The sequence below is a fragment of the Marmota monax genome, unplaced genomic scaffold, assembly GCF_021218885.2.
Source record: "Marmota monax isolate L192 unplaced genomic scaffold, Marmota_monax_Labrador192_F-V1.1 WCK01_AAM20220418_F8-fsc00019, whole genome shotgun sequence".
NCBI lineage: Eukaryota > Metazoa > Chordata > Mammalia > Rodentia > Sciuridae > Marmota > Marmota monax.
Genome location: NW_026695242.1, coordinates 5,480,663 through 5,508,437, shown reverse-complemented (window position 1 = coordinate 5,508,437; position 27,775 = coordinate 5,480,663). Strand labels below are relative to the sequence as shown.

Here is a 27,775-nt window from a genome sequence, read left to right as displayed (position 1 = left end):
ATAAATATTTACTGTATATATTTACTATAAGCTAGACATAGTGTTAGTATTAGTATTAGAGATACAAAGATGACTAAAAATTATGGGACCTTCAAAACATTCGCTGTCCAAAGGAAGAGAAAGAAAACACATAATAGAGATATGAATAAAGTATCTGGAGAAGTCTATAAAAAGTTTACAGAGAAAATAATAACCGAATTGAGTTTTGACAGTGTTATATAATAAAGACTGGTCTTTGTCCTAGGTTTCTAGGATATAGTCTCTAAACCTTTGGAATTTCCCAAATGATATGAGTGACTTTGTTATTCATGGTAGGGACCAAATAAGCTTATGCTAACCAGGCGACTCATAGTGAGCCCCTAAATAGTTTCAAGATGAGGGCTGGCCATGCTGAAAAGTCCATATGATGACAAGGCTCAGACTTTCAGTCATATAATCAGTCTGACTTCTTATGAGTGGAAGGAGCTGGACACCAAGTTTAATCATATGGTCAATGACTCAATTAATCATGCCTACACAATGAAGCCCCAATAAAAACTCTGAACACTAAGGCTCTGTGAGCTTCCATGGTTGGTGATATACACTGTGTCAGGAGGGTGATACATCCTGAGGATGAAGATGATGAACAAACAGGTTAACTCTCTCCTAGCACTAACAAGGCTGTTTTTCATTGTTTGCGTTTATTCACTCCTCAAATAATTAACCAATAAAGTTATCCTTTCCTGAAAATAATAGTAAAGGAAAACATCCAAAAAAAAACCAGACACACTAGTGATTCAACTTCCCGATCAGTAATCTTTCTTTAGGTTTACAGGAACTAGGAAAGCCTGGAATACCTGATGACCAATGGACAATGTCAAAATCCCTCAAGACCCAGGCACAGTGGAGTAAACCTATAATTCTAACAATGCAGGAGGATGGCAAGTTCAAGGCCACCTCAGCAATTTAGAAAGATCCTCAACAACTTAGCAAGACTCTGTCTCAAAATAAAAAATAAAAAGGGCTGGGGATGTGGCTCAGTGGTTGAGTGCTATTGGATTAAATCCCCAATACAAATATATTAATAATTAAAAATGGCTGGAGGTATATTCATTAAATCTCCAGTACCCACCAAGACAGATACATAGACCAATGGTATAGAAGACATAGAGACAAACCCATATGAATACAGTTATCTCATACCAGAAAAAGGCGCCAAAAACATACATTGGAGAAAAGATAGCCTCTTCAACATATGGTGCTGAGAAAACTTGAAATCCACATATAGCATAATGATATTAAACCCCTATCTCTCACCCTGCACAAAAATCAACTTAAAGTGACTCAAATACTTAGGCACTAGAACAGAGACTCTGCACCTACTACAAGAAAAAGCAGGCCCAAATCGCCACCATGTCAACTTCCTTAACAAGACCCCTAAGTGCAAGAAGTAAAATCAAGAATCAATAAATGGGTTGGAATCAAACTAAAAGCTTCTTCACAGCAATCAATAACGTGAAGAGAGAGTCTACAAAATGGAGAAAATTTTTAACACATGCACCTCAGATAGAGCATTAATCTCCAAGATATATAAATAACTCAAAAAACTTAACACCAAAAAAACCCCAAATAACCCAGTCTAATAAATGGGCAAAGGAAATGAACAGACACTTCATAAAAGAAATACAATCAACAAATATATGCAAATTGTTCAACATCTCTAGCAATTACAGAAATGCAAATTAAAACCACACCAAGATTCTATCTCACTGCAGTCAGAATGGCAATTATCAAGAATACAAGTAACAATAAATGTTGTCGAAGATGTGGGGAGAAAGGTACTCTCATACATTGCTGGTGGGACTGCAAATTGGTACAACCATATGGAAAGCAGTATGGAGATTCCTTAGAAAACTTAGAATGGAACCACCATTTGATCCAGTTATCCCCCTCTCGGTCTTTACCCAAAAGGACTTAAAATCAGCATAATATAGCATTGACACAGCCACATCAATATTTACAGCAGTGCAATTCACAATAGCCAAGCTATGGAACCAATCTAGGTATCCTTCAACAGATGAATGAATAAAAAAAATGTGGTACATATACACAATGGAATAGTACTCAGCCATCATAAAGAAGAATGAAATTATGGCATTTGTTGGTAAATGGATGGAACTGGAGAATATTATGTTAAGTGAAATAAACCAATTCCAAAGAACCAAAGGCCAAATGTTTTCTCTGATATGTGGATGCTAATTCACAATAAGGGGTGGAGGGAGAATAGAGATATTTTGCACTAGAGAGAGGGGAGTGAAGAAATGGGAGAAGATATGAGGCTAGGAATAATAATATAATGAATTGGACATTATTACCCTATGTGCATATATGATTCCATGACCTGTGTAACTCTAAATCATGTACAACCAGATGAATGAGAAGTTATATTCCATTTATGTATGATGTGTCAAAATCATTCTACTGTCCTTTAGAACTAATTAGAACAAATAAAAAATAAAATTTCCAGTACAACCAGGGGAAAAAAAAACCTGTTAACTGATCACTGGCAAGGCATCATGCACACACTTGGAAACCTACTGGGAAGGCTGACAGCGGCAAGAGGATCAAAGTTCCAGGCCAACCTAGGCAACCGAACAAGAGTCTATCCACAAATAAAATAAGCTGGGCATGGTGGCTCATAACTCTAATTCCAGCAACTCAAGAGGCTGAGGTAGGAGGATAGAAAGTTCAAAGCCAGTTTCATCAACTTAGCAAGACCCTGTTTCAAAATACAAAATAAAATGGGGTGGGGCTGTGGCTCAGTGATTAAACATCCCTGGGTCCAATCCCTGGTACCAAAAACTAAATAAACAAAATAAAATTTTAAAAGGCTGGCATGTGTAAGGCTCTGGCTTCAATCCCAAATACTGCACGTACAAACACAGAAAACTGATCACTACAAAAATTAATGAACATTCCAGTGCCTACCGTCTATGAATAAATTAGACTCCCCAGAAACTTCATATGAGCTTTTGTGACTACACCCCCTGGAAAGATGCAATTTTTCCTTCATCTGCTAGCTTATTATAAATAAAGTCCTTTCTTCTATTGTTACTCTCTTTGAGTTTCTGGCTACAAGAGGTAGCAGCAGAACTGGACCTTTCATGGTTACAAGGACACTGATGCTTAACTTTAGGACTCTCCCATATCTCACTCTTGTGCATCTCTCTCTTTTGTCGGTTCACATTTGTATCCTTTTGCTATAATAAAACTTTAATCATTAGGTATAATGCTTTCCTGAGTTCTGTGAGTTGTTCTAACAAATTATCAAACTTGAAGGGGTTTTAAGAACCCCTGATTTTGTAGCATCTTTGTGATAAGCACAGGATGTCTGGGGATACTCAAACTTGCAACTATTATCTAAAATGAGGACAGTTTTGTGGAGGGCTATACCCTTGCGAAATCTTAACTAACACTGAGTAATGTCATATCTCCATCAAAAACACTCTAGAGGAATTAGTTTAAGAATTCACAAGGTTAGCCCATATGGTGGCCCACTCCTGTAATCCCTGCAACTTTGGAGGGTAAGGTAGGATGACTACAAGTTTGAGGCCAGCCTGGGCAACTTAGTAAGACCCTATCTCAAAATTTAAAAAAATAATAAAAGGAGTGGGAATATAGCTCAGTAGTAGAACAACCCTGGGGTCAATCCCCAGAACTTCAAAACATAGCATGGACCATGCGTGAAGGCACACATTCATAATTCTGGCTACTTGGGAGGCTGAAGTGGGAGGATCACCAAGTTTGAGACCAGCCTGGGCAACTAAGCAAGACTCTGTCCCATGATAATTTTTTTTTTTTTAAAGATCTAGGGCTGTAACTCACTGAGTGTTGGCCTAGCTAGTATGTTCAAGGCTATGGTTTAAAACCCCAGTACTAAAAACAAACAAACAAACAGCACGATGCTGGCATAAAAACAGACTCATAAAGTAATGGAACAGAACAGAGAACCCAAAAATAAATCCACCTATTTACAGCCAACTGATTTTCTTCCCCCAGTGCTGATGACCATAGAACTATATCCCCAATCCCATAGCTAACTGATTTTTTTAAAAGGCAGCAAGCATATACACTAGGAAAAGGAAAGCCTCTTCAATAAATGGTGTTAGAATAAAATATACATATGTAGAATAAAGAAATTAGATCCTAGGGCTGTGGTTGTGGCTCAGTGGTAGAGTGCTTGCCTAGCATGCGTGAGACACTGGGTTCAATTCTCAGCCCCATACATGAATAAAATAAAGGTCCATCAACATCTAAAAAATATTTTTTGTAAAAAGTAATTAGATCCCTGTCTTTCACTATATATAAAGATTAATTTAAAATTGATCAGGGTTGGGGTAATACTCAGTTGGTAGAGTGCTTGCCTCACATGTACAAGGCCCTGGTTTCAATCCCAGCACCACAAAAATAAAAAAATTGATCAAAGACTTAAATAATAGTATTTGAAACTACTAAAAGGAAATATAGGAGAAATGCTTCAGGACACTGATTAAGATTTTTTGGATATGACCCCAAAAGCATTGACAACAAAAACAAAAACTAACAAAAGAATATGTCAAACTAAAAAGCTTCTGAGCTTGGGGTTGGGGGAGTAGCTCAGTGGTATAACACTTGCCAGCATCACACACACACAAAAAATCAACAGAATGAATGAACCACATACAGAATGAGAAAAAATATTCACAAATTAATCTGACAATGGATTAAATCCAAAATATATAAGGACTTCAACTAAACAGCAAAACAAAACCAAATAATCTGATTTAAAATGAGTGAATAAACTGCATACAGGTTTCTCAGTAGGATATACAAATGGCCAAAATATAAATGAAAAAATGTTCACCATCACTAATCACAATGGAAATGCAAATCAAAACAAAGATATATTATCCTTGTTAAAATGGCTACTATTAAAAAGACAAAAAATAACAAATGCAGGTGAGGATACAGAAAAAGGGGAACTCTCACATGCTGCTGGTAGAAATGTAAATTAGCACATCTATTATGGAAAATAGTATGGAGATTTCTCAAAAACTAAAAATAGAACTACCATATGATTCAGCAATCCAACTACTGCATAGATATTCAAAGGAAAGGAAATTAGTATGAACTTACATATCCACTGAGGGCTATTCACAATAGCCTAGATATGTAATCAATGTAGGTATCCATCAACAGATGAGTAGATGATGAAAATGTGGTGTATACATAAACGATGGGATATTATTCAGTCATTAAAAAAAAATTCTGGGCTGAGAATGTAGCTCAGTTGTAGAGCACTGCCTGGCATGCACAAAGCCACTGGAGATTGAATCTCCAGCAGTGCAAAAAACAAAAATAAATAAATAAATAATTTCAAAAATCCATACTAAAGCACAAACAAAATTAAACTGCATAATATTACAGATAAAGAGAAATTTCTATATGCTTCTAGAGAGGAAGAAAGAGTCATACATAAAAAAATTGAGAATCAGAATGGAATAATAACAATGAATGTACTTAATGTCAAAGAACTACACATTTAAATATGGTTAAAACAGGGCTGGGGTTGTAGCTCTGTGGTTGAGCATTTGCAAGCATGTGTGAGGCACTAAGTTCAATCCTCAGCACCACATAAAAAAATAAATAAATAAAATAAAGGTATTGTGTCCATCTACAACAACAACAAAATTTTTTTAAAAGCTTAAAACAATAAATTTTATGTATATGAAACTTTTTTTGGGGGGAAGAAGTTTACTGGACATTGAACCCAAAGGACTTTTACCACTGAGTTACAGCCCCAGCTCCCCACCTTTTTTTTTACTTCCTTTTTTTTTTTTTTCAGTTGTAAATGGACACAATATCTTTGTTTTTTTTTTATTATTTTTTTAATGTGGTGCCAGGGATCGAACCCAGTACCTCACCCATGCAAGGCAAGCACTCTACCACTGAGCCACAATCCTGGGCTCCCCAGCCCTTTTTATCTTTATTTTTTATTAAGTTGCTTAGGACCTCACAATAAATTGCTGAGGTTGGCCTCAAACTTGTGATCCTCCTGCCTCAGCTTCCTGAGTCTATGGAATGACAGGCATGCACCACCATGCCCACCAATATAAAAATATAAAACTTTTTTTTCTTTCTTCTTTTTTGTTTTTTTGGTGTGTGTGTGTGTGTGTGTGTGTGGTGCAGGGGATTTGTAAGGCAAGCACTCTAACAACTGAGCTATATCCCCAGCCCAACATAAAGCTTTTTAAAAAGAGAATGAGGCCAGGCACGGTGGCACACACCTGCAATCCCAGTGTTTTGGGAGTCTGAGACAGGATGATTGTGAGTTCAAAGCCAGGCTCAGCAACTTAGTGAGGCACTTAGCAACTCACCAAGTCCCTGTCTCTAAATAAAATATAAAAAAGGGCTGGGGGTATTGCTCAGTGGTTGAGCACACCTTGGTTCAATCTTCATTACCAAAAAAAAAAAAAAAGAGAGAGAGAGAGAGAAAGAGAATGATGAACTACTTCAGTGGTCTGTCTGATCCCAAATCCATGATAATTTTCTGTAGAATTTCAAAGTAAAATGCACATATTGCAAATCCTATCCACAATCTGCCTTACCAAAATTACATGTTTATTTAATAAATGTCCATTTTTTTTCTTTGTTTTATGGTACTGGGGATTTCATCCAGGGCTTCACAAATGCTAGTGAAGTGTCTACACTGAGTAATACCCCAGCCCTTTTTATTATTTGATACATGTTCTTGCTAAATTATCAAGGCTGGCCTTGAACCTGCTATCCTCCTCCTTAACCTTCCAAGTTACTGGGACTATATAGGCATGTGCTACCATACCCAGCTCTATCGTTTATTCTTTTTTTTTTTTGGATATGGAGAAATAAACCCAGGGGTGTTTAACCACTGAGCCATAACCACAGCGCTTTTTATTTATTTTGAGACAGGGTCATGCTAAGTTGCTTAGGGCCTTGCTAAATTGCTGAGGCTGGCTTCACACTTGTGATCCTCCTCCTGCCTCAGCCCCCCAAGACACTGGGATTACAAGTGTGGCCACCAAGCTGGGCTATCATTGTTCTTATAAAAATGAAATAAAATGAAGCTGAAAAAAAATAAATTGGATTTGAGAATTTACGTAGCTCAGGAGTAGAATACCTGCCTAGTATGCATAAGACCTTGGGTTTAATCCCCAATGCTGAAAAAAAAAAAATTAGTTTTTTAAAAGCTGAGCACATGTAAAAAGCAAGACAATTATTTCATCTAAGGAAAATAAATTGTACGACAAAATTATTATAGTCATAGGACCTTATGTAGCTCAGATTCAATATTTGTGTAAAACAAACAATACTGAGCTGGGCATGGTGGCATAGTTAATCCTAGCAGCTTGGGAGGCTGAGGTAGGAGGATTATAAACTCAAGGCCAGCCTCAGCAACTTAGCACGACCCTGTCTCAAAAAATTTTAAAAAGGCTGGGAACACAGCTCAGTTATAAAGTGCAACAAGGTTCAATCCCAAATACTGAAAACAATGATATAATCCCCAAATTACATTAACATTCAGAACATAAGGAAGAAGAATTAAAGCCTCATATTCCATGACATTTTATGTTTAATGTTTTAATTTTTAAAAATTTGTTTCCCTTTTTTATTTTTTGAGACAGGGTCTCATTAAGCTGCTGAAGGCCTCACTAAGTTGCTAAGGTTGGCTTTGAACTTGTGATCCTCCTGCTAAGCCTCCTGAGCCACTGGAATTACAGACATGCACCACATTACCTAACAATTGGTTCACTCTTTCTGAGCACGGTGATACATGCCTGTAGTCCTAATTACTTTGAGGCTGATGAAGATCACTTGAGCCTAGGTGTTCAAGGTCAGCCTAGGTAATACTGAGAGACCTCTGGCTCTAAAAAAGAAACACAAATATTCACTCTTGTGCTTTCCTAGTGTTCATGAGAGATGAATTTAATACCCTGAACCTCCATAACTTTCTTATGTTCATATATGAATACCCTACCAGTGAAACTCCACATCATGTACAATCACAAGAATAGGATCCTAATTAGAACAAGTTATATTCCATATACACATAATACGTCAAAATATGCTCTATTGTCATATATATCTGAAAAGAACAAATAAAAAAGAAAATACCCAGCACCTCGGGGGTGGGGGATAGGGAATGTGGAGTTTCGTCATCTTGCGGTATAGTTCCCAGAGTTTTCAATTTGCTATATATACTTTCTAATTTAATAACTACTGAATTGGATGCTAATAATAATCTATATAGTATGTTTTTTAACAAACTTTATACAGTTTCTCAAAAATCCTATAAAATGGGTTAGATAGAAATTAATATACCATTTCCCCATTTATAGATAAGGAAACTGAATCACAGAGAAACTAAAATTATTTTCCCAAGGTCAAAGAGTTACAATGAACCAAAATCACCTATTGCAGTCTAGGGCTCTTTTCATAAAGCCACATAGATCACTAACACAAAACTAAATTTTTGCTAAAAACTAATTTTTAAATGTATTTACTTATTTATTTGTTTATTTATTTATATATAGGCCACATTTAACTATGTTGTTGCCCAGGCTAGTCTAAAATTCCTGGGTAAAGCAATCCTCCCACCTTAGCCTCCCAAGTAGCTGGGATTACAGGCACTTGCTACTGCACCTGGCTAAAAGTGATTTTTTGATCAGTGACTGGCAGGAGGTAAGGAACGTATAGGCCAGAAAGGAAGTGGGGGTGGCTATCAAAGCACAATAGGGAGCCAGGTGCAGTGGTGTGCACCTCCAGACCCAGATACTAGAGAAGCTGAGGTGGGAGGACTACATGAACCCAGGAGTTCAAGACCAAACTGGGCAACACAGGGAGATCCTGGATCAAAATATACATATATATACAAACTTGGGGGGGGGGGGTGGACGTGTGAGAGAGAGAGTTGGTACCTTGATTGTAGCAATCTCAATATTCTGATGGTGATGCTGCATTATAGTTTTACCATTAGAAGAAACTACATAAAGCATGTATCAGATCACTCTATATTAATTATAATTTACTATAACTGTGTGAAACTGGAATTCTCTCAAAATAAAGAGTTTAATTTAAAAAGAAAATAACTACCAGACACACCTGTAATTCAACTACTGGGGAGGTTGAGGCAGGAGGATCCCAAATTCAAGGCCAGCCTGACAACTTAGACAATGTCTCAAAATAATATTTTTAAAGGGGTTGGGGATGTAGCTCAGTGGTAGAGCATTTACCTAGCATGTGTGAGGCCCTGGTTTCAATCCTTAGTATATTAAAATAATAGTAATAATAATAATTTATACTTTTCATCTTTAAGAACCTTAAACTGAATAGGAAAACTTAAATAAATTAAAACAAAATGAAACAGGATCATTCATCAGAGCTTAAAATCCAACATAGAAGACTTGAAAAGTGGGATAAACCCCATTAACATAAGCTTTAAAATAAGCCATAGAGAACCTTGGAAATGAAAAAAGGGACCCCTAGGATTCTTATTCCCAAAGCAACAAAATCAGTCAAGACAATACAGAAGGGCTGGGGATGTGGCTCAGTGGTAGAGCGCTTGCCTAGCATGCACAAGACCCTGAGCTCAATTCCCAGCACGGCAAAAGGAAGGAAGGAAGAAAGGAAGGAAAGAAGGAAGAAAGGAAGGGTGGGTAATTAAATAAATAACAGATAAAACAGACCAAAAAAATGACAATATTAGAAACAAATTTATTAAGTCTTAAAAAGTCATCTCAATGGGCTAGAGGCACAACTCAGTGGTAGAACACTCACAAGTCCCTGGGTTCTATACCCTATATTGAAAGGGGAGGAGAAAAAAAACACTTAGAATAAAGTTAGAGCTGCTACCACCAAAGTTTCCTTCAACCTACCATGCTCTTTACTGCAATTTGCAACTTAAGAAAGACTCAGTGTGCATGGATAACCTTCAACCTGATATTCAGAGTCACTAACACTTCAAAAGATTTCCCAAATTTTCTTTTGTTTTACTTTGCTTTGCTTTTTGCTACTCACAAAATGCTTGAAGCCTTAACCATTTCCTGCTTCTCCCAGCTGCAGGCCTTGCAATTAGAAAAATGTTCACTCAGCGTCTAGGGCAGGTCTGGTTAAAAGGATGAGCTCATCCCTTCAGAAGAGCACCTGATCCTCAAAGAAGCTGCTCCTCCTCCAGCAAGCAAGTCTTTGTATGTTTAAAGTGACACCCACAACCTGTGCAATCACATGGCCAGAGCCAAAACAAGTCCTCTTCCCTATACATACCCACCTAGTACCATTAAGTCATATCCTGCTCTGGCCCCGTACTGACTGCCACTGAACTCAGACAGAAGTGGCAGCAGCAGCTGCTGTGGCTGCTATTATGGCCTCATTAGAGAAATACTTTATTTTCAGTTATAATGGAGGTCAGGTCCTTCACCACCACCCTGGAAACAGAGCTGTTAATTTCAATAGGTCCTTGCCCATTGCCCATTGTCAGACCTTACCGGAATCACTATTTCATTCAAAATTTATAACCCATTTTCCTAAACGAGGAATGTAGTGCCTCTCTCTGTATCTTCTCTATTCCATTTGCTCTGTCCACAAGTCTAGCCAAGGCAGCTAAATGCACTATATTCAGTTAGAGCTAAGTACTTCCAAATTAAGTTTGCCTTTCAGTTTAACTACCTCTAAGAAAATACTTACTCCCATAGCTGTCTATTTATTGGTTAAATCAACAACAACAAAAATATTAGCCCAAAGATAGATTTCATTTCATTTCATAATGATTCAAGAGGGGTATAACATATCTTCAATCAGAAGTATATGGATACCAAATAGTCTTGCAAGAAGTATTTCTGGCCCTGTGTGGTGGCACATACCTGTGATCCCAGCAAACTTGGGAGACAGACAGGAGGATCAAAAGTCTGAGGCCAGTCTCAGCAACTTAGCAAGGCCCTAAGCAACTTAATAAGACACTGTTCTCAAAAAAAAAAAAAAAAAAAGCTGGAGATGTAGCTCATTAGTAAAATGCCTCTGGATTCAATCCCCAATACCAAAAAAAAAGAAAAAGAAATATTTCTGTGACCTGTTATACACAAGATCTCTGATGGGGTGCTGAGCAGGCCTTGAACTACAACAGAAATCTAAAAAACAACTTTTCTCACCTTAGTCTTCCTCCACAGGACCTCTGCAGTATTTTTACTTCAGCCATAAGCTTCTAATACATTAACAGACTAAGGAGTCAAGACACAAAAAAGGATCTGGGTTTAATCCCTAGCACAAACAAAAAGATAATTTTTTTTAATTTAAAAAAGGGGGGAAATGATTAAGATGGTAAATATTATGTGTATATTACAATTAAAAAAAAAACTAATCAAAATTGGTCTTAGTCTGATCAATATAAGATGTTGAGTAAGAAACACTAAATTCAAAGTCTGTTGCTTTTCTCTTCTTTCAAAAATCAATTTAAGATTTATTAATGTTTGAAAAAAAAAAACCCAGCTGGGTGTGGTGGTGCATGCATGTAATGCCAGCAACTCAGGAGGCTGAGACAAGAGGATCCTAAGTTAAAGTCAGCCTCAGCAACTTAGCAAGGTCCTAAAAAACTAAGTGAGAGGGCTGGGTTGTGGTTCAGTAGTAGAGCACTTGCCTAGCACATTGTGAGGCACTGAGTTTGATCCTCAGCATCACATAATAATAAATAAATAAAGTTATCGTGTCCATCTACAACTAAAAAAAATATTTTAAAAAAATAGTGAGATTCTGTCTCTAAATAAAATATTTTTTAAAAGGTGGGGGGGGCCCTCCCTGGGATGTTGGGGATGTAGCTCAATAGTAAAGCACTTGACTAGCTTGCAAAGGCCCAGAGTTCAATCCCCAGCACTGCAAGAAAATTAATGAGTAAAAATAAATAATAAACCTGATGTGCAAGACAACAAAATTATTACTCATTACTTTCACACAAATTGAAAACTTTATATATCCAGGGAATCTTACATAATTAAAGAGACAGCTACTAGGAGCTGGGAGTGTAATTCAGTTGCAGAGCATTTGCCTAGCATACATGAGATCCTAGATTGGATCGCCAGCACTGAAAAAAAAAAAAAATGTAGTAAATATCATCATTAGGGTTTGCTGAAAAAAAGAGAACTTTAACTTAAAGATCATAGTCTCAAAATATGAAGGTAATAGCTTCGAAATAAGAAAATAGTTATTATTACTTATCATATTTTACACCAAGTTTTAAGTCTGCATAGGGCAGCTAAAATAAAACATAAAAAACAAGCCAGGTTCTGTAGCACATACCTGTAATCCTAGTGGCTCTAGAGGCTGAGGCAGGAGGATCATAAGTTCAAAGCTAGCCTCAGCAACTTAGCAAGGCTCTTAGCAACTTAGCAAGACTCTGTCTCAAAAAAATTTTTTAAAGGGTTGGGGATGTAGCTCAGTGGTTAAGCACCCTGGGGTACAATTCCTTATTACAAAACAAAAGTAAAAAACAGTGACAACCCAAAGTGCTCGTGAGGATGCAAAGAAACTGGACTAAAAAGCAAAACAGTAAAGTCATTCTGAAAAAGAGCAGTTTATGGGGTTGGGGCTATAGTTCAGTGGCAGAGCACTTGCCTAGCACATGTGAGGTACTGGGTTTGATTCTTAGCACCACATAAAAATAAATAAAATAGGGGCTGGGGTTGTGGTTCAGCGGTAGAGTACTCGCCTTGCACATTCGAGGCCCTGGGTTCGATCCTCAGCAACACATATAAATGAATAAATAAAATAAAGGTATTGTGTCCAACTACAACTAAAAAATAAATGTTAAAAAAAGCACTTAAAAAATAAATAAATAAAATATAGGCATGCTCTCTATAACTACAAAAATTGGGGGGGGGGGGAATAGCAGTTTCTGGGGGCTGGGGTTGTGGTAGAACACTTGCCTGGCATGTATGAGGCACTGGGTTCTACTCTCAGCACCACATATAAATAAATAAATAAATAAAATAAAGGTCCACTGACAACTTAAAAAAAAATTATATACATGTATATGTGTGTGTGTGTGTGTATATAAATAGCAGCTTATTAAAAAACTAAACATGCAACTACTATACAAACAAATATTATACTCCTGGACACATACCCCAAACAAATGAAAACTTAACATTTCTATAAAACCTGTATACAAATGTTCACAGCAGTTTTATTTGGTTTTAGTTTTGTTATGAGGTGCTGGGGATAAAATACATAGTCTTGCACATTCTAAGCACAATTCTACTGCCAAACTATCCTCCTGCCCAAGCAGTTTTATTTATAATAGCCAAAAATTGGGATCAGTACAAATGTCCTTCAACAGGTGAATGGTTAAACAAGCAAAGGTATATTCACATCATAGAACACTACTCAGCAATAAAAAAAAATGGGGGTTGGGGGTGGGGGCAGGTATTGCGGTTTGTCAGGGGCACTCAACCACTGAGCCACATCCCTAGCCACATCCCAGAACTTTTTGATGCACACAACTTGAATAAATCTCCAAGGAACTATCCTAATTAAAGAAGTTAACCAGGGGGCTGGGATTGTGGCTCAGGGGTAGAGCACTCGCCTAGCATACATGAGGCACTGGGTTCGATTCTCAGCACCACATACAAATAAATAAATAATTTTTTAAAAAAGAAGAAGTAGTTAACCAGGGCTGGGGTTGGGGCTCAGTGGTAGAGCGCTTGCCTAGCATGTGTGAAGCCCTCAGTTCAATCCTCCGCATCACATAAAAAATAAATAAAAATAAAGGTATTGTATCCAACTACAACTAAAAAATAAATAAATAAAAGAAGTTAACCAGGCTGGGGTGACTCAGTGGTAGAGCACTTGCCTAGCACCTGTGAGGCACTGGGTTCAATCCTCAGTACAACATTAAAATAAATAAATAAAATAAAGGTATTCTGTCTATTTACAACTAAAAATTTTAAAAGGGAGCTGGAGCTGTGGCTCACCTAGCATATGTGAGGCCCTGGGTTCGATCCTCTGCACCACATAAAAATAAATAAAATAAAGGTATTGTGTCCAACTAAAAACAATTTTTAAAAAAATTTAAAAAGGAAATTAATCCCAACAATCTATGTACTGTATGATTTCGCTTATATAACACTTTCAAAGTGATAAAATTTTAGAGGAAAGATGGATTTGTGGTTGCCAGAGATGTAATAAAGGTGGCTAGGGAGTAACACTAGACATCCTTGTAGTCTTGACTGTGGTGATAGATACATCTAAATTTAAATAAATAATAAAGTTATATAGAACTAAAACACAGATCATGGCACATTATATACAGGTACTTAAAAAATCACACTTTTTTGGGCTGGGGTTATAGCTCAGTGGTTGAGCACTTGCCTCATATCTGTGAGGCACTGGGTTCGATCCTCAGCACCACATAAAAAATAAAATAAAAGATATTGTGTCCATCTACAACTAAAAAAAATATTTTAAAAATAAAAAACTTTTAAAAAAAATCACACTTTACCTCATAAATATATATAATTAGTACTAGTTAATTACAAGGAAAAAATAAAAATTTTAAAAAGAACTAAAACACACACAAACAAGTACCAGTAAAATAGGAATTTGTGTAAATTAGTGGTATGCATCAATGCCAATATCTTGGTTGTTAATAGTACATAATAGCTTGGCAAATGTTACCTTTTTGGAAACTAGGCAAAACATACAAGGGATCTCTCTGTATTATTTGCTATAGTTACATGTAAAATAAAATTTTCAAATAAAAAAAGTGGATCTCACTGGGAATGTAGCTTAGTGGTACAGCACCTACTTAGCCTGCATGAAGTCATGGGTGCTCCACACCCAGCACTAAAAAACAAACCAAAATAAAAGGATCTCAAGAAAAAAATATTTTCTCTTCTACTCACATTCCTTTTACAGCACAGAATACACCTCACACCATATATGTGGGAGTTTGTCCACACACCAAGTAATCAGTTCTGCCGTGGAAGCTTGCACATTCTAAGCACACATTCTGCTGCTGAACTATCCTCCTGCTCAAGCAGTTTTATTTGTAATAGCCAAAAACTGGTGATAGCATCAGATCCCATAGGCTAAGGACTCAATCCCACAAAACTCCCTCACTTGAGATGTCAATCGCAAGTACTAAGTTGGGACCCGCACTACTGACCAATCAGTTTATTATCTCCAGTAACCTTTCACATTTAATTAATTTGCTAGTGTGGTTCACAGAAGGAAATAATTTACTTACATCTGCCCATGTATTACAAAGGCTATTACAAAGGATACAGTCAGAAGGAAGAGATGCATAGAGCAAGGTATGTAGGAAAGAGTATAGACTTCCAGGACCCTCTCCAGGTGTACCACCCACCAGGCAAATCCATGAGATCAGCAATCTGGAAGCTCTCCAATCAAGCCCTTTTTTTGTTTTTGTTTTTTATTGCAGGGGCAGGTACCAGGATTGAACCTAGAGGCATTCTATTACTGAGCCACATCCCTATCCCCTTTTTATTTTTATTTTTTTCAGATGGGGTCTTACTAAGTTGCTTAGGGCCCTGTTAAGTTGCTGAGGCTTGCCTTGAACTTGTGATCCTCCTGACTCAGCCTCCTAAATTGCTAAGATTTACAGGCTTGCACCACCACATGCAATCCCTATCCTTTTGGGTTTTTAATGGAGGCTTCCTTGTGCAGGCATAATTGATTCCATCATTAGCTACTGATGATCAACCAATCTCAAAGTACCCTACACTACTGGGGCTGGGGTTGTAGCTCAGTGGTAGAGTGCTTGCCTTGCCTTGCACGCGTGAGGCCCTGGGTTCGATCCTCAGCACCACATAAAAATAAATAAATAAAGATAAAGATATTTAAAAAAAAAAAAAGTACCCTACACTAGCTCAACCCAGAAACTGAGTGCCTACTTTAAATTTTACAATTGCACAATACCATTAATATCTCCTTATTTTGTAGGCTAAGCATCTCACTCATGTGAGAAAAAGTGGAAACAATCAAAATGTCTACTAACTCATAAATGGGTAAATAAAATATATTAAGTCTACACAATGTTCAATTTTTTGGATGTAAAAGGGAATGAAATACTAATACAGACACAAAAGACCACATATTAGTATTTTATTCCATTTACATGAAATGTCCAAAATAGGTTAACCCACAGATAAAAGCAAAATCAGTGACTATCTAGGGCTGTGAGGGAGGACGCAGAGTTCGACAGATGTGGAGAATGCTAATAGGTACAAGATTTCTAATTTTTTTTTTCTTTTCTAGACTGATGATTAAACCCAGGGATGCTTTACCACTAAGCTACATCCCAGCCTCTCCCCCATTTTTTGAGACAAGGTTTTGCTAAGCTGCTGAGGAAATCACTAAATTTCGAAGGCTGGCCTGGAACTTTCAATCCTCCTGCCTCCACCTCCCAAACTGCCAGGGTTATAGGGATGCACCACTGCACCAGTGACATAGGGTTTCTTTTTAGGGTGATAAAAATGTTCCAAAATTGATCATAGTAATAGTTGCACATCTCTGTAACTACACTAAAAACTTCTGAATTGTCTACTTGAACAGGTGAACTGTATAATATTAAGTAATAATAAATAATATATTAATTATAATCATATGTAATATTAAAATATATCTCAATAAAGCTGTTTTTTATTATTGCTGGGGTTTGTTATTGTTGCTTTTTTGTACTGGGAAATGAACCCAGGGGCACTTTACCACTGAGCTACACCCCCATCCCTTTTTATTTTTTATTTCGAGACAGGGTCTCCCTAAGTTGCTGAGAGTCTCCCTTCGTTGCTGAGGCTGGCCTCAAACTTGCAATTCTCCTACCTCAGCCTCCTGAGTTGCTGGGATTATGTGTGACACCACACTTGGCTAAAATTAATTTTTTATAAAGATCCTCAGTAACAATCTGTAATCAAGTCTGAAAAATAAGTTCCAACTTTCCTTAGGTCTAGCAGGTCCCAGGAAGGATGAAAACCCCAGCCTAAAATGATACTTACTCTGGGGTTCCTCCAAAACTGAAGGAACACAAGATGAAATTTTAAATCATTTAAATACACCCTTCTGGTCTTCAAGGACCATGAGTGGAAAACATAAGGGGCTGAATAAACGGGAAAGGATGATAAAAAATTTATCTCCTTTTGGTACTACTAATTTAAATTTATAAAAATTTAAATTTATAAAAATTTTAAGGTTCCCCCATCCCTCCAAGAGCTCTGAATGGGTCAATATTCAGGCAGAATGAACCACCAAATGAAATGAATCTGCACAAATAAGAGCTAAGCCCAGGTCACAAATTAAACAATGGCACATAAATAAGTTCTGTTTCTACAGTTTGAGAATGACTTTTTCTACAAACTTCACTATGAAAATACTACATAACCAAAAAGATGTTTATTTAGGCACTTTGCCAGGCATAATGGTGCACTCCTGAGAGCCTAGTTACTCAACAGGCTGAGGCAAGTCCTGGGCTAGATTCCCAGCAACATACATACATACATAAATAAGGGTATAGCCAGGCATGGTGATGTACACCTGTAATCAATCACAGCAGCTCATGAGGCTGAGGTAAGAGGATAGCATTCAAAGTCAGCCTCGGCAATTTAGCAAGGACCTAAGCAACTTAGCAAGACCCTAATAAAAAATAAAAAGGGTTGAGGATGTAGCTCAGTGGTGAAGCACCCCTGGTTTCAATGCCTGGGGTACAAAAAAAAAAAGAAGTATAAATAGGTGAGTTATAAATGTACAGGAAAAGGACCAAAAGAAAACCCACCAAACAAAATATTTGTAGGAAGGGAAACTTTTGCCTCTTAACTGCCTATATAAAGATTTTTTTTTTTTAAATGTATTCTTGCTGGGCATAATGGCACACACCTGTAATCCCAGCAACTTACGAAGTTGAAGCAAAAGGACTGCGAGTTAAAGACCAAGGCTGGAGATATAGTTCAATCGTAATGTTTTCCCAAGTTTGATTCCCAGTACTGCAAAAAATAAAGAACATATTCTTTCTCCCCATTCTGAAGATATTTTAAGTTATAAAATTTAAATTTATAAAAATTTTAAGGTTCCCCCATCCCTCCAAACAACAGGTTGAACCAGGGACACTCAATCATTGGACTAAAATCTCAGCCTTTTATTAATTTATTTATTTTTAGTACTGGGGTAGAACCCTGGGACCCTCTAACACTGAGCTATATATAGCCCCAGCCTTTTTTTGACACGGGGTCTTGCTAAGTTGCTGAGGCCCTAGCTAAATGGTTGAGGCTTGCCTCAAATTTTCATCTTCCTGCCTAAGCTTCCTCAGACACTGGGATTACAGGTGTGTGCTGAAGTACCTAGCCCCTTTTATTTTGAGATAGGGTCTCTCACTAAGTTGCCCATGTTGGCTTTAAACTTGTGATATTCCTACCTCAGCCTCTGGAATAGTTTGAGATTACAGCATGCACTTCCAGCAATTTTAAGTATTTTTTAAAAAAACATAAACAGGGAAGTCAAGAAAGAAAAATAAATAGAGGAAATGTTTACCTTTGAATCAAAGAAATGAAAATTTAAAATGGGATCACTTTTGTCTATTATGCAGTATAAATTGTTTGGAGGGGGTTGTTCAATGTTCATTTACTATTTAAAAGCAACTGATAGGAAATTAACACTTCTATATACCCCTGAAGGAGTATAAACAGATAAAATCTTTCCCCCAAAAACCAGAACCATTCCAGAGAATGTATTAAAGCAGAAAAAAAAAAATTCCCGTAAAGGGTGAGAATTAAAGAATGCTTTTAAACTGGGTATGATGGTACAGGTCTATAATCTCATCTATTTGGGAGACTGAGGCAGGAGGATCTCAAATTCAAGGCCACTTGAGTAATTTAATAAGACCCTGTCTTAAAATGAAATTTCAAAAAGCAAGGGTGAAGTGTGGGGGATGGCCTAGGAATACAACTTAGTGGCAGAATACTTGTTTAGTGTGCTAAAGGCCCTGGGTGGGGCTCAATCCCCAATTCAGCCCCTCCCCCAAAAATGTTTTTATTTATTTATTTTTTTCTTAAGAGAGAGTGAGGGAGGGAGAGAGAGAGAGAGAATTTTTTTTTTTTTAATATTTATTTTTTGGTTTTCGGCGGATACATCTTCATTTGTATGTGGTGCTGAGGATCGAACCCGGGCGGCACGCATGCCAGGCGAGCGCGCTACCGCTTGAGCCACATCCCCAGCCCCCAAAAATGTTTTTAGACCCCACTGTTTATATATCATCAGTCATTTATTTTCATCCTTCCTGGTGAAGTTCCATTCTCAACCCTCAAGGTTGTTGCTCTCATTCTTTTACTCTAAGGTTCTCTTGCAAATATGTCTCAATTCTTCTAAAATAATTCACATAAAAAACATGAGCACCCAGCCCACTTAGTTAAAAAGTGTTAAAAAAAAAATCTCATTCATACACATATGCAGTCCAGCTAAAATCTATACAGATGAGGGGAGTACTGCCAAAAGTCAATTCAAAGAGAAGAAAAAAAAAAAAAATCCACATCACTGACTCATCCTTCAATGTCCATGCATTTCTTTTTCTTTAACTTTATTATTTTTTTTTTTAATGTGGTGCTGAGGCTCAAACCCAGTGCCTCTGGGCAAGAACTCTACCACTGAGCCACAACCCCAGCCCGGTGTGCATGTATTTCTTGAGAATATTATGTATAACACCAAAGTTGTACCCCTCTTTCTTTGTGGGGTGGTACGGGGATTAAACCCAGAGGCACTCTATCACTGAGCCACATCCCCAGCCTTTAAAAAAAAATTTTTTTGAAACAGGTCTGGCTAAACCGCTAAGGCTGGCCTCAAATTCGTGAGGCCTCAAATTCTCCTGCCTCAGCCTTCCAAGTAGTTGAGATTATAGGCATGTGCCACCAGCAAAACAGTTTTTGAATTTTGGAATACAGAGTGAAAAAAAACTACAAAAGCAAATATATAAATGATATAGGAGAGAAGATATAAAGATAAATAGACTAACAGAGAAGGTAAAAGAAAATGTGACTTTTAATCTAAGAAGCTTCATGAACACCCTCACCTTTATTCCCTTTCCTTCAGGCCTTAATTTGAAAAAAATCCCTTGAAAATACAGTATTGTGAATCTACATATCTAGATGATTAAAGCCTACATACACTGCTAGTTTGTACAACTCATTTTCTTTAGACTAAATAAGTCCAAGGGCAAATATTAAGAGACTTATGACATGGGTATGTTTTAAATATCATCTATTGACTGGATGGTATTAACCTAGAGATCCCGAAAGAGGGCTGGGGTTATGGCTCAGTGGTGGAGTGTTTGTCTGGCATGTGTGAGGCATTTGGTTTGATTCTCAGCACTGCATATAAATAAATAAAAATAAACAGTCCATTAACAACTAAAAAAATTAAAGAAAAAGAAAAAAAAATCCTGAAAGAACCGTCCCACCATAACCTGCCCTGTGCTACCTGATTAAGATAATTGAATTCAACAAACTAATATCATGTCCCCTTTTTTTTAATCCGAGGGTCAAATCATTTTACAGGAGACTGGAGGTAAGGGGTAAGTAATGAAGAAGCACTGAAAAGGACAATGAAATCTGAAGTCCTCGGCTGGGCTGGATCTTGCAGTCCCCAAAAGCCCTCCACATAGTTCTCATGTTCTCTATCTACAAAGTTTCTTTAAAAAGAAAAGCCCAAGGGGCTAAGGTTGTGGTAGAACGCTTGTCTGGCATGTGTGAGGCTCTGGGTTCAATCCTCAGCACCACATAAAAATAATAAAATAAAAGTATTGTGTCCATCTGCAACTAAAAAAAAATTAAAAAAAAAAAAAGAAAGAAAGAGGGGCTGGGGATGTGGCTCAAGTGGTAGCGCGCTCGCCTGGCATGCGTGCGGCCCGAGTTCGATCCTCAGCACCACATACAAACAAAGATGTTGTGTCCGCCGAAAACTAAAAAAATAATAAATATTTAAAAATTCTCTCTCTCTCTCTATCTCTAGAAAAAAAAAGAAAAAGAAAGAAAAGCCCAAGACCCCAAAAATGCAACTGACTTTCAAGTGCCAGTACCCCTTGAATATACATCCTGCTCTATTGCTTTCCTTCCTTCCTTCCTTTCCTTCCTTCCTTCCTTCCTTCCTTCCTCCCTCCCTCCCTCCCTTCCTTCCTTCCTTCCACTGGGAATTGAACTCACAGATACTCGACCACTGAGCCACATCCCCAGCCCTATTTTGTATTTTATTTAGAGACAGGGTCTCACTGAGTTGCTTAGCACCTCGCTTTTTGCTGAGGCTGGCTTTGAACTCAGGATCCTCCTGTCTCAGCCTCCCCAGACACTGGGATTATAGGAGTGCACCACCACACCAAGCAATACCTTTATTTCTTAAATAAAATTTTGGTTTCTCTTCTGACACATCCTAAAATTTCTTTCTGTGGCGTAAGTCAAAAACCTGACAAGGCTGAGCTGAGGTCATCTTCTCCCTTTTAGGGGACCTCCTCAGACCCTTTTCCAGTAACATAAACTCAGATAAATACATACATTGTTCTCAAAACCAAAAAAATGAAGTATAAAAATGTTTGACTGGAACTGGGGGTGTGGCTCAGTGGTAGTGTGACTGCCTAGCATGCAAAAGCAAGGTCCTGGGTTCAATCCCCAGTATCACAAAAAGGTAATCAAAATAAAAATGCTTAACTGGACACTTCTAAGAAGAGGATGTACAATCAATTAACAAACATATGAAAAAATGTTCAACATCTCTAGCAATTAGAGATATGCAAATCAAAACTACTCTAAGATTTCATCTCCCTCCAGTCAGAATGGCGGCTATCAAGAGAATACAAACAACAATAAGTGTTGGCGAGGATGTAGGGAAAAAGACACACTCATACATTGCTGGTAGGACTGCAAATTGGTGCAGCCAATATGGAAAGCACTATGCAGAATCCTTGGAAAATTGGGAATAGAACCACCATTTGACCGAGCTATCCCACTCCTCAGTTTATAACCAAAGGATTTAAAAACACCATACTATAGGGACACAGCCATATCAATGTTTACAGCAGCACAATTGACAATAGCTAAATTGTCGAACCAACCCAGACGCCCTTCAGTAGATGAATGGATAGGAAAACTTTGGTAAATATACACAATGGAACATTACTCAGCATTAAAAGAGAAATCATAACATTTGCAGGTAAATGGATGGAATTGGAGATTTTTATAAAGCTAAGTAAGCCAATCCCAAAAAAACACAAAGGCCAAATGTTTTCTTTGATATGAGGATGCTGACTCAAAATGGAGATGGGGAGGGAGCATGGGAGAAATGGAGGAACTTTAGATAGGGCAAAGGGGAGAGAGGGAAAAGGAGAGGGTAAGAGGGACAGGAATGATGGTATAATGAGTTAGACATCATTACCCTGAGTACATGTATAAAGACACGAATGGTATGAAAATACTTTGTGTACAATCAGTGACTTGAAAAATTATTCTCTAGGGATGGGGTTGTGTTTCAATGTTAAAGCACTTGCCTATCATGTGTGAGGCCCTACGTTCGATTCTCAGCACCACATATAAATAAGTGAATGAAATAAAGGTCCATCAACTGCTAAAAAAATATTTTAAATAAAACTGTGCTCTATATATGTAATATGAAATGAATTACATTCTGCCATTGTATATAACAATTTAGAATAAATAATTTAATAAAAAAATTAAAATGTTTGATTAAATATCTTAAGATCTGTTCTAAGAACATTTGTTCTATATATGAAAACAGATAAGTATTTCTACTACTAAAATGATCACTTTCTGGAAACTTACATATTTTAACAATTGCTTGTTACAACTATTTTCCCAAACATAGCTTCCTATATAATTATACCCAGCATGGATATGGTAATTTACTAAATTCTGTCTATAACAATACCAATCTTATACTCAGAATTATGCTGATATTCAAATTAGTTCCTTGTAGGTAGTGTAAATATTTGAGATAGGGGTTGTGGCTCAGTAGTTAGAGCACTCGCCTTGCACATGAGAGACCCTGGGTTCGATCCTCTGCACCACATAAAAATAAATAAACAAAATAAAGATATTAAAAAAAACACCTATGAATTAAAAACAAGGAGATAACCCCATGATAAATGTATACCTTCTTGGTCACCACGCTGAATTCCCATACCCTAACCAATTTCAACTATAACCTCTTCTCCCTACCTCTACACAGAGACTGCCCATCTGCAGAAGAAAGAAATCTTTCTTCATTTGTTTCCTTTTTTTACTTTTATTATTATTATTTGTTGTTGTTAGGGTCTCCCATGTTGCCCAAACTGGTCTCAAATTCTTAGGTTCAAGTGATCCTCCAGCCTCAGTGCCCTTGTAGCTGTGACTACAGGCAAGCACCATAGCAATGGCTTTCTTTCTTAGTTCTTTGGAGGAATAAGGTGGTTGATTTTTCTGTTTTGTTTGTTTTTTGCAATACTTGAGATTGAACCCAGGGGTGCTCTACCACTGAGCTACAACCCAGTCCTTTATTATTTTTTGAGACAAGGTCTCATTGAATTTCCTAGGCCAGATCAAATTTGCAATCCTCCTGCTTCAACCTCCCAAGTCCCTGTTTATACAGGCATGAGCCACTATACACAGCTTTTTTAGTTTTTAAGAACACATAAATTTCCAACTCTAATTCCTAATCTGCCATTTACTACTCTGTGATCTTTGGCAACTTCCTTAACATTGTTTTTTGTTGTGTTTTTGAGGAGGTACAGTACTGGGGATTGAACCCAAAGGCACTCTATCACTGAACTACCAGCCCCTTTTTAAAAAATTTTGAGATAGGATCTTGCTAAATTGCCTGGACCAGGTTTCAGCTTGCTATTCTCCGGCCTCAATCTCCAAGTCAGTGAAATTCTAGGCTTATGTCACTATACCTGGCAATTTCCTTAACTATTTAAGCCTTGATTTTTGGTTCTATGATGTATTCCCCCACCCCCACCCCATTACTGGAGTGCTCTACCGTCTTTTTTTAATTTTTTTTTATTTTATTTATTCATTTTTATGTGTGTTGAGGATCCAACCCAGTGCCTCACACATGCTAGGCAAGCGCTCTACCATTGAGCTACACCCCTAGCCCCCGGTCCCTTTTTATTTTAGTTTGAGGCAGGGTCTCAATAAATTCCCCAGGCTGGCTTCCAACTTGCCATCTTTCTGCTATAGGCTCCAGATTAGCAGGTGATAACAAATGCGTACCATCACACTGGGATTAAACCTGTTTTCTTATCTTTAAAGCTAAGGTATTAGAGGGCTAAGGTATTAGCTCAGTGGTAGAGTGCTTGCTTCCCACCTGTGAGGCACTGGGTTCGATCCTCAGCACCACATAAAATGTAAATAAATCAAATAAAGGTATTGTGTCCATCTACAACTAAAAAAAATTGAGAGAGAGAGAGAGAGAGAGAGAGAGAGAGAGAGACAAATTGTGTTTATCTACAACTTAAAAAAAAAAAAAAAAAGCTAAGGTATTACAGCCAGGCTTAGTGATACATGCTTGTAATCCCAGAGACTTGAAAAGCTCAAGCAGGAAGATCAAATATTTGAGTCCAGCCTGGTCAATTTAGGAAGACCACATCTCAAAATAAAAACAAAAAGGGCTGGGGATGTAGCTCAGTGTTAGAATGCCCCTGGTTTCAATCCCTAGTACTAAAAAATAAATTTTAGGGGCTGGGGTTGTGGCTCAGCAGTAGAGCACTTGCCTGCAGGTCCCTGGGTTCGATCCTCAGCACCACATAAAAATAAATAAATTAAATAAAGGTATTGGGACAACTACAACAAAAAAAATAAATATTGAAATAAATAAATAAATAACAATTTTTTAAAAACTAAGGTATTAGTACCAGCCTCAGAACATTGTGAAGATAAAACAAAGTAACATGCCTAGCACATTAATTATCAACTTAATGCATGTTGGCCATTATTATTGACTTAAGAATGTTGATATTTACTTTAAAAGAGTAATAAAGACACAAATTTAAAAATTTTAATGAAAGAGTAATAAAGACAATTATGAACTGACAAGTAAATTTTCTCTTTAAACTTCCATTCTTTTTCTGTTCTGAGAAACTTAGTGTTTTATTAATGCAACACAGTTTAGACTTCACTTACTAGTTTACAATTTTTAAAATGCTTCATTCCCTTTTAGTCTTGTCAACTATTATTTTTTTTTAAAGAGAGAGAGAGAGAGAGAGAGAGAGAGAGAGAATGATTTTTAGTTTTCGGCGGACACAACATCTTTGTTTGTATGTGGTGCTGAGGCTCGAACCCGGGCTGCACGCATGCCAGGCGAGCACGCTCCTGCTTGAGCCACATCCCCAGCCCTTGTCAACTATTATTTAAACTCAAGGTCAGAACCTTGCATTTATTACATTATACTTACTTGTTTCTCTGTCTTCCTTCATAGGGTCTGCCAGGTTCCAAGACAGAGTTAAAGTTTTACTTGTATTTGAATCCTGAAGTCTTAATAATCAGACAAAAACTGGTTTCAATAAGTGTTTGTTGAATAGATAAATGAATTAAGTGATCTTTCTCCTGCAATGCCTTACACAGCAATCTACATGGAATAGGATCTCAGGAAAGTTTGTTGCTGGATTCATGTTGAAATTTTGGGAACCCAACCACCACACAAGGCTTTATTTTGCCTCAGAAAAGCACATCTACATTAAAGTTTAGCTACCAACAGGACAAATTAAAAGTTTTACTCTGATACATATCAAATAACGGGTTGAATAACTACATTTAGGCTAGCTCAAGAAGGATTTAAAAGCCATTATTCTAATTAATGAATCTGTGAATCTCAACATGGCAAAATCCAGTTACATAATCAAAACAGGGGGTTAGCCCTTGCAAATTAATGCATACAAAAGATAGAGACAAATGATTGGAAAACTTGTATTTGTAAATTAAAATAAATAAATAATTTTTTTAATGCCTGACTTGAAGCCACAGTTTTCACTAGAAATGAGAGATAAAGAACCAAATAGTCAAAACCTTGCTCTTGAGCCTCAGCCCTTGAAATTCAGATTAAATATTTTTCCCTCTCAGTAATTTTCACTCCTGGGAGACTCTTTTTATTTCCACACTGACAAACACTGGAAACTTGTTCTGTCTCCTAAAATAAAACCTCAGGGCTGGGATTGTGGCTCAGTGGTAGAGTGCTCACCTAGCACGCATGAGGCCTGGGTTCGAACCTCAGCACCACATAAATGTAAAATAAAGATATTGTGTCCACCTAAAACTAAAAAATAAATATTTAAAAAAAAAAAAAACCTCATCATCCAGTTCCCTGTTGTGGCACATGCCTGTAATCCCAGCTACTCAGGAGACTGAGGCAGGAGGACTGCAAGTTCCAGACCAGCCTGGGCAATTTAGGGAGCATCTTTCTTTCTCAAAATAAAATTTAAGTTTAATTTAATTTAAAAGGGCTGGTGATGTAACTCTGTGGTAGAGCGCCTGCCTAGCAAGCATTAGGTCCTGAGTTCAATTTCCCAATACCCTCAAATATAAATACATATATATGTATATTTGTGTGTGTATATATGTGTATGTGTGTGTGTGTGTGTGTGTGTACATATATATTTGCTTAAAAAGCAAATAACCAGTGCTGCAGTCCTGGCTCAGTGGTAGTGGCTTGCCTATATGTGAGGCACTGGGTTCAATCCTCAGCACCACATAAAAATAAATCTTAAAAATAAGTTATTGTGTCCATCTACAACTAAAAAAAAAAGGAAATAACTTGATTAGGCAGACTTTGGGAAGACAAGGTTTTATATCCGTGTGAATAAACTATCTCTAGATTTAGTAGTGTTCAGCCTACTTGCTGCAATAGAAACACTTAGTTTTAAGTTATTGTGGAAGGTTTAAGTGTTCTACTGTATCTTTTGCTATATCAACTACACTGATCTTACACTGCATATATAATTTTTTAAAAATTTTTTAGTTGTAGATCGGCACAATACGTTTTTTTTTTTTTAAATGTGGTGCTAAGGCTCGAACCCAGTACCTCATGCATGCTAGGCAAGTGCTCTACCACTGAGCCACAACCCCAGCCCTATGCATATATAATTTTTTAAGTACACTAGAATCTAGGAAGAAACATGACGTTAGCACACAACCCCTACTTCCAATTCAATTCGCTCCAAGGGAAGTACACCTTAGTAGTGTTTTTTTTTTCCTCCTCAACAATTTCTCTCCCGCCCCCACCCCACACTTTAAATTATTCATTATCCTACTCATAATCTATTCACTGAAAAAAACCTTCTCAACTAATACTAATTCACTAGGACTCCTTTCACCTGTCGGAGTGGTCACTGGGTATTTCTTTGCAAAGAAGGAAGGGAGGCGGAGAGGGTCTGGGGTGCCACCACTCCCACCAAGGCAATTAGGTCCCAGGTCCTGGTGCGCTGTACCCAACCAGCCTTAAGAGCAGCCCAGAGTGCTGTAAAGGTCTGATCCTCCCTGCACCGCTTACCCCAACCTCCCAAACAGTGAGAGCAAACTGGGCCCAACCTCTATGCTCCCGTTTAACATACCCTCCTCCTCGCTGTACCCCATTTCTTCCCACTACTTCCCCGATCTAGCCCGGTGTCTTTATCCAGTTCCGAGTCCCCTTACCCACCGCCGGTTCCCAACACACACCCCTCTACTCTTCGGCCCAGTCCCTCGAGCGTTACTACACCCGG

At 37.6% G+C, this 27,775-nt stretch overlaps 1 protein-coding gene across 2 annotated transcripts in view; it reads right to left on the bottom strand.

Annotated features, from left to right (window-relative positions):
- Usp54 (ubiquitin specific peptidase 54) overlaps nucleotides 1-27,775 on the bottom strand; it is a 128,938-nt gene that overhangs the window by 100,778 nt on the left and 385 nt on the right. The window lies entirely within an intron of this gene.